Genomic DNA, 7,617 nt, shown 5'->3' with positions numbered 1-7,617 from the left:
CCCAATATGCATATTGGAGTGCAATTTTTAATTTGTCCTGGGTAGTTTAGTAATAATTATAATTTAAATATAAGCTCTTGACATTTCTTTCTTTTTAAATCAGTTCTAAAAGGGCTCTACTGTAGTGTTAATTATACAAATTCTCTTTGAGAATAACTGAACCAATAGTATTAAAAGAATATACAACTGTGCATTACTCTTAGTTTCTAGTATGAAAAGTCTCTTGATTTATGGTGTAACAATATCTATAGCCATTATAGTTCAGTTCTGATAAATGTTTATTTTACTTAAAAATATTGGTTCAAGCTTCCGCGCTACCCAGGGAGGGCTCCATATGGCGTTGTTCTGGGTTCCCACGTAACTTAAGGGAAACTTGTCACAATGTCCGGAGCCCTTGATGTCCTGCAAATGGAGGAGGAGGATGTCCTCTGATTTCTTGCAGCAGGAACCCACTTAGGGGGCACCACCTTGACTTCCAAATGGAACAGTACATCTACAGAAGCAAAGGTGATGGCATCTACATCACCAATCTGAGAGAACCTGGGAGAAGCTTCTGCTGGCAGCTCGTGCCCTTGTTGCCATCGAAAACCCAGCTGACGTCAGTGTCACATCGTCCAGGAATCCTGGCCAGCGAGCTGTGCTGAAGTTCGCTGCTGCCACTGGAGCCACTCCTACTGCCGGCCGCTTCACTCCTGGAACCTTCACCAACCAGATGCAGGCAGCCTTCCGGGAGCCAAGCCTTCTGGTGGCTACTGGCCCCAGGGCTGACCACCAGCCTCTCACAGAGGCATCTTACGTGACCCTGCCCACCATCGCTCTGTGGAACACAGACTCTCCTCTGCGCTATGTGGACATCGCCACCCCTGGCAACAAGAAGGGGGCTCACTCAGTGGGTCTGATGCAGTGGATGCTGGCCTGGGAAGTGCTCCGCATGCGTGGCACCATCTCCCGTGCACACTCGTGGGAAGTCATGCCCGATCTTTCCTTCTACAGAGAACCTGAAGAGACCGAAAAGGAAGAGCAGGCCGCTGCTGAAAAGGCTGTGACCCAGGAGGAATTTCAGGGTGAATGGACTGCTCCTGCTCCTGAGTTCACTGTTGCGCAGCCTGAGGTCGCAGACTGGTGCCCTCTGTACCCATTCGGCAGTTTCCTAGGGCAGACTGGAGCGCTCGGCCTGCCTCTGAAGCCTGGTCTGCAGCCCCCACTGCGCAGGTTACTGAGAGGGTAGGAACAGCCACGGACTGGTCCTAAGCTGTTCTTCCACAAACTCTTAACAGAATGGAAATAAGGTTGATGGGAAATAAACAGTTTATATATATAATGTTCAAGGTAAATTTTAAGTTTTATAAAATTCTCCCTTTCACTTTATCTAACTTTGGCAAGTTTATGTGAGAGTAGTACACCCACTGTTTTAAACTTGCTTTTTTCATTAACATGTCCTGGATGATGTTTTTCTATTAGCATTTCTATTTATAAATATTTTGCAAAATGTTTCTTTATGTGCATGTATTATAATTTATGTAATCAGTCTCCTTTTTCAGTATTTTTTAAAAATATATTTTGATTGATTTCACAGAGGAAGGAAGAGGGAAGGAGAGAGAGAAACATCAATGATGAGAGAGAATCATTGATTGGCTGCCTCATGCACTCCCCCTACTGGGGATTGAGCCCACAACTCCGGCATGTGCCCTGACCAGGAATTGAACCATGACCTCCTGGTCAGTGCTCAGCTACTAAGCCACTCCGACTGGGCCCCTTTTTAAGTTTTAAATATAATTTCTTATCCAGTTAAAACATTAACATCAGCTACACTTAAATTATTTTCAATATTAAACATCTAGAAACTTTTCAGGGTTTGTATTTTATTTACAGATTTTTTCAGAATTTTTTGGCCACTTCAGTTGGCATATTTCTATTAGAATTTTTGACTAAGATAAAGGATAAAGGCTTTAAAAAGTCCACAAAAGCAGCCTCTACAGCAGCTTCTCTTGGCAAAGCACAGCCCAGAACTAAGCCAATAGGTCCTTTCAACTTTACTGCCTTGCCTTAGGGGCCATGAGTTGTCAGCATCCTTTCTGCAAATGTTTCAGAAGAATGCCTCAATTCACATTTGGCTGGTGGGATTCAGTCCTTTGGCATAAATGGATACTACAAATAGGTTCCAGTTTGGTGGTCATGTATTACAATTTTTATTTTGAAATTATATGTCAGAAAGGATATAAAATTTACCCATTTTTGTAAATTATCACTTCTAAGTTATTACTTCCAAGCTAATTTACAAAATTTTGTAAATTTCAGGTTTTAAAAAATATTGACATTCTTTCTGCAAAATGAGGCATAATGTTTTCTAAAGCAAGGTTTAAGATTACTAAGAAATTTCTGATACTGTTTTTCAATGGGCTTTATAAGGGAACTAGAGGCCCGTTGCACAAAGAGATTAGTGCAATAGGCCTTCCTTCCCCTGGCTGCCGGCACCAGTTTTCCTCCGGCACCCGGGACCCAGGCCTTCGCTCCGGCCGGTGCCTTCAGTCTTCGCTGCTCCTGCCAGAGCCTTCAGTTTTCGCTCTGCCACTTCACACCTATGTATGCAAATTACCTGCCATCGTTGTTGGGCTAATTTGCATACTCTCCTGATTGGCTGGTGAGAGTAGTGGAGGGATGGTCAATTTACATGTTTGTCTATTATTAGGTAAGATATTTTGGAAAGAAAAACACAAAGAAGAAAGGAAGATCACCTTGTAAATAAAATAAATATGCCATGCATTTAATACTTTTTCTTCTAAAAGCTGCTTCCTTAGATATTAACAAATTAAATGGCACTAGAGCAGTGGTTTTCAACCTTCCTAATGCCGCGACCCTTTAATACAGTTCCTCATGTTTTGGTGACCCCCAACCATAAAATTATTTTCGTTGCTACTTCATAACTATAATTTTGCTACTGTTATGAATCATAATGTAAATATCTGATATGCAGGATGTATTTTCATTGTTACAAATTGAACATAATTAAAGCATAGTGATTAATCACAAAAACAATATGTAATTATATATGTGTTTTCCAATGGTCTTAGGCAACCCCTGTGAAAGGGTCGTTCGACCTCCAAAGGGGTCACGACCCACAGGTTGAGAACCACTGCACTAGAGCCATGGAAAAAAGGTTAGTGATGAAATCACAAGCATCTATAATTTTGTTACAGGAGAAAAGGAGGGACAACTAATATTTATTGCTCAAATCCTGTAGGAAAATTACATTATTCATTGTTTCTTATAATTCTCAAAATAGTAGTGTGAGGGAGGTGTGATTAGACTCAAGATTCAGGGATTCAATTAGAAGCTTGAACAACTTCATATAGCTAGCAAGTGACAAAGTTAGACTTGAACCCAGATCTATCTTTTACCAAATTCAGTGCTTTTTTTTTTCTCCAGAAGGAAGATTCTCCCACTATAGGATATCTCCTGCACATGTGCACGCCTGTTGTGTGTGTGTGTGTGTGTGTGTGTGTGTGTGTAAATTTGCTCTGGAATTCTCAGTCATTATTATACCCAATGAAAGAAAAAACAATTCACATAACCTGTATTTATTTTTGAAGAGGAAAGAAAGTAAATTTTAATGTGAGTGTGAGCCCTCACTACTTTGATATCTCCACTGTCCTATATGCAAAAATTGATGGGGGATGGAGGCCTAACTATGAAATTTGATCCTTGACAATTTAGAGAGAACCACATTTTAAAAATGTGTGTTTTTTCTTTGGTTGTCACTAGAACTGGAAAAAAGAGAGGAGACTCCTACCAAAATGGAAGCAAAGTCTAAACAAGGATGGACTTGTTAGTAAAAGATTTCCTGTGGCCAGGACTGGAAGTGATTTTTTGGAACAGTAAAGTCCTACATAAAATTCAAAGTGGTTCCAGTTCTATATTATAATGATTTGTATTTTATCATTAACTCTTCCGTTTGTTGTTGCTCCTGTTAATCTTCACCCCAGTATATTTTTCCCGTTGATTTTTAGAAAGAGTGGAAGAAAGGGAGGGGGAAAGAGATGGAGAGAGAGAGAAACGTTCATGTGAGAGAGACACATCAATAGGTGCCTCCCACACACACCACAGGGCCCACGCCTCATGCCCCACCCCCGACCGGGCTTGGGGATAGAACCTGGAATCCAGGTGCTGCAACCCAGGTATGTGTCCTTGACTGGGAATTGAACCCATAACCCTTCAGTGCTTGGATAAATGCTCTAACCACTGAGTCACACCAGCCAGGGCCAGTTAAAATTTTTATACATAACAACTTTGTGTTGCTTTTATTTTGGATAATGAGGAAGGGGATGATCTCCAAGGGGTAAGGGTAAAGAATATGAAAAGGTGATAGCAGCTACAGGGGGATAGACAGGGAGTAGCAATCACAAATTAAGCAGGGCAGTGATTTAAAGGGAGAGGTAGGGGGTTTTACTTCTCTTCCAGATCCCCATTCTGTGCTGCTTTGAGACACCTTAGTAATATTAGGACAGTACACTGACCATGCTAGGTGGTAAAGGAATCGGGGATCCATGGAGGAGGCTGGATGATTTGGGGGACAATGGTTTAAATTACTCTCATTAATTTCTTGTTTCACCATTTGGGTAGTTGTCCAATGCTTCACAAATTATTCCTGTAGTTGACCCTCAATAGCTTGGAAGTGATAACTTATTGTCAAGTTGACAATTGGGGCTTTATAAGATATAGAAAATGCTGGATTGCTTTCTTTCTTTCCCCCTTTCTTCCTTTATTCTTTCCTTTTTATATGTTGGGGGTTATGAGTACAGATGGGTAGAATTTTTACACACAGAAAGTGGCTTTCTTACAAGGTATTTAAAATTGATAATGAATATGTTGTAGGTTTTCAAAAACAATCTCATTGATATAAGAAGACTGAGAAATCAGAGAACAAGAGAGTAACTTATTGCAGCAGAATACAGAATATATGTACTATGGCCCGAGGTAAGATGACCTGTGGTGTTGCTAGGTTGTGTAAGCAGTCATTGCCATTGCCTCCATGGTATTGTGTGTTTGTTTTTCTGTTGAAATTATGGATCAACATAACAAGATTAAAGAAATTTCAAGTTTACTTTAAGTTAAATTCAAATAACTCCGTTTTTAAAAATGTCATTTAAAATGCTATTTTAAAAATGTTAATGCTCTAGCTATCTATTTCTCTGAGCCTCTCTAAATTGTCTCCGTATTAAAAATTCTTAAGTAGATTATTATCCTTTTTTATTTTTTGGCATGGTAGGATTTTCTTCTTTTCCTAAGAGCAAAGTGGTTTTAGTCATTATTTTTTCCTTAATAAAGTCTCCTCTGGACTGCCATTTATGAATCTCAGTTTTAACAACCTTTTCTTAATGCCTACAAATAAAGTGTATAATACTTTACATTATTTTTCTGGCTTTCTTAATTAAATTACTGCAGATGTTTCCTGTCCCACCCACTCATGAGAAACTAAATTGATAATACAAAACCATTTGAATATTGAGAGCATCTTTATCTTCCCAATGTAAGCCATATATTAATAAATTCTTATACAACCCCATTAAGAGAGACGGCTATGTCATGGCTCAGAGCCTGGACTTTGAAATGAGATGTCTGGGTTTGAATTCAAGCTCCACCACTTACCAGCTGTGTGAAATTGGGAAGATCCCTTAATCTCTTGGTACATGGTTACCTCATCTGGAAAATGGCAATTAAGTAGCATGTCCTTTATCTAGTTGTTGTAAGGATTAAATGAGCTGATACATATAAAGCAATTAGAATAGTGCATGGGATGCAGTTATTACTTAAGGTTGGCACATATTGTTTTAAAACCAAACTCAAGCTAAATTTATCCCATGGTACTTAATATTTTTAACATTAAAAAGGACAGTGAAATAAAAGGACAGTGTAAAGCAATGTAGTTTAATATGTTTTTTTTAAATTGATTTTTAGAGAGAGAGGAAGGGAGAGGGAGAGATAAAAAGGGAGAGGGAGAGAGAGAGAAATACCAATAGGCTGCATGCCCCCTACTGGGGATCAAGCCTGCAACTAGGCATGTGCCCTGACCAGGAATCAAACTGGTGACCTTATGATTCATGGGACGAAGCTCAACCAACTGAGCCACTCTGTCTGGGCAGCAATGCAGTTTAATAGTTAATAGCAAAATCCCATGCTGAAGTCATCTCCCTTTAATGCAGTGGTATGTAGATTTAAATTATCCTTGATGTTACCTGCGTTATCCCAATTGTTGTAGAAAATTGTTTAATTAAACATTTTTCCTCAGGCAGCATAAAGAGCCGTGAATAATAAAACACTGAAAGCATATCGGCATCATTGTCATAACATATATTTTATCACTCATAATTTTATTAGTAGTAATCATATTTACAAAACACAATTCTAAGATAATTATAAAATATTTTTATCCTTTTTGCCAACCTTAAGATTTTTCTCTTCAATTGAATTCATTTTGAAATAAAGAAAACCAATAGGGTACTTTTGCATATTCTTGTCCTTCGCCATTTTTTTTTATACCTACTTCATCCTGGCAAGTTTCTTCCCCATTTGCAGGGGCTCAAATGTCTGAATTAATATCTGTGACTTTTTAGTCGTTTTTTTTTTATTTCCAAAATATTATCACATTTTTACTCCTCTTATCACCCTCTTTGATGTACCCATGAGGTGAAATGGGAAGATTCATTTTACAAACATGGAATCTGATTTGGGAAACTTTAAATAACATGCGAAACCCCTGAAAGGAGTGTTGGGAAGAAATGGAGAGTAATTTCTGGTTAAAGCTTCATTGATTCATCTGGGGTAACCTTGTTGTGGGATGCGGAGGCCGCATTCTAGAATCATTCCATGGGAATACCAAGTCTCCTCCCCTTGAGTGTGGGTACAGCCTGTGACTTGTTTCTCACCTGTGAAACATGGTAAAGGTGATGGGATACGTGTGATTATGTACATGTGCTCACATTATATACGATTCTAGTGCCTGTCTTGCGGGTAGACTCACTCTCTCTCTTGTTAACTTTGAAGAATCAAGCTGGTATGTTGTAAAAAGTCCACATGACAAGAAACCTGGCCCACAGTCTGACAACCCACAACTACTGAATACCACTAACAGCCATGTGAGAGAAGAAATGGATGCTTCTCCATGTACGCTTCAGATGAGACTACCTGCCTGACACTTTTTGTTGTTGTTAATCCTCACCAGAGGATATTGTCTCTGTTGCTTTTCAGAGAGAGTAGAAAGCAGGGAGGGAGGGAGGGAGAGAGAAACATGTGGAGGGCAGCCATGTTATCCCTGGAGCCTCCTTCTGGGTACCATTGTCAAAGACATAATGACAAGCTGCAGAAGTGGTGGTGCAGCGCCGTGTGGCATTTGTTATGTTCTAAACTTCAGGTATGAAAGGCCGGGCTATTCGCAGACCAAAAGTAAGTAGGTCACCTTTCTTTACAATCCCCAAGCTTTCAAAAAAGACACCTCATTTTTTTGATGTCCAGATGTTATATACAATTTTTCAGTGGTAGGAAGCCTTGAAAACATCTGTGCACATAATAGATGACATGAGTGTCTAAACTAGGACACATAATTTGGGAAACATAAGTCAA

General features: G+C 39.4%; 1 pseudogene; it reads left to right on the top strand.

Moving 5' to 3' along the window:
- The first annotated feature begins 330 nt into the window (after window positions 1-330).
- LOC106723588 lies at window positions 331-1,251 on the top strand (annotated as a pseudogene).
- Window positions 1,252-7,617: the final 6,366 nt, after the last annotated feature.

This window comes from Myotis brandtii, unplaced genomic scaffold (genome assembly GCF_000412655.1).
Source record: "Myotis brandtii unplaced genomic scaffold, ASM41265v1 scaffold185, whole genome shotgun sequence".
NCBI lineage: Eukaryota > Metazoa > Chordata > Mammalia > Chiroptera > Vespertilionidae > Myotis > Myotis brandtii.
The sequence above is the reverse complement of the archived record's forward strand: the minus strand, read 5'-3'. Positions and strand labels throughout refer to the sequence as shown.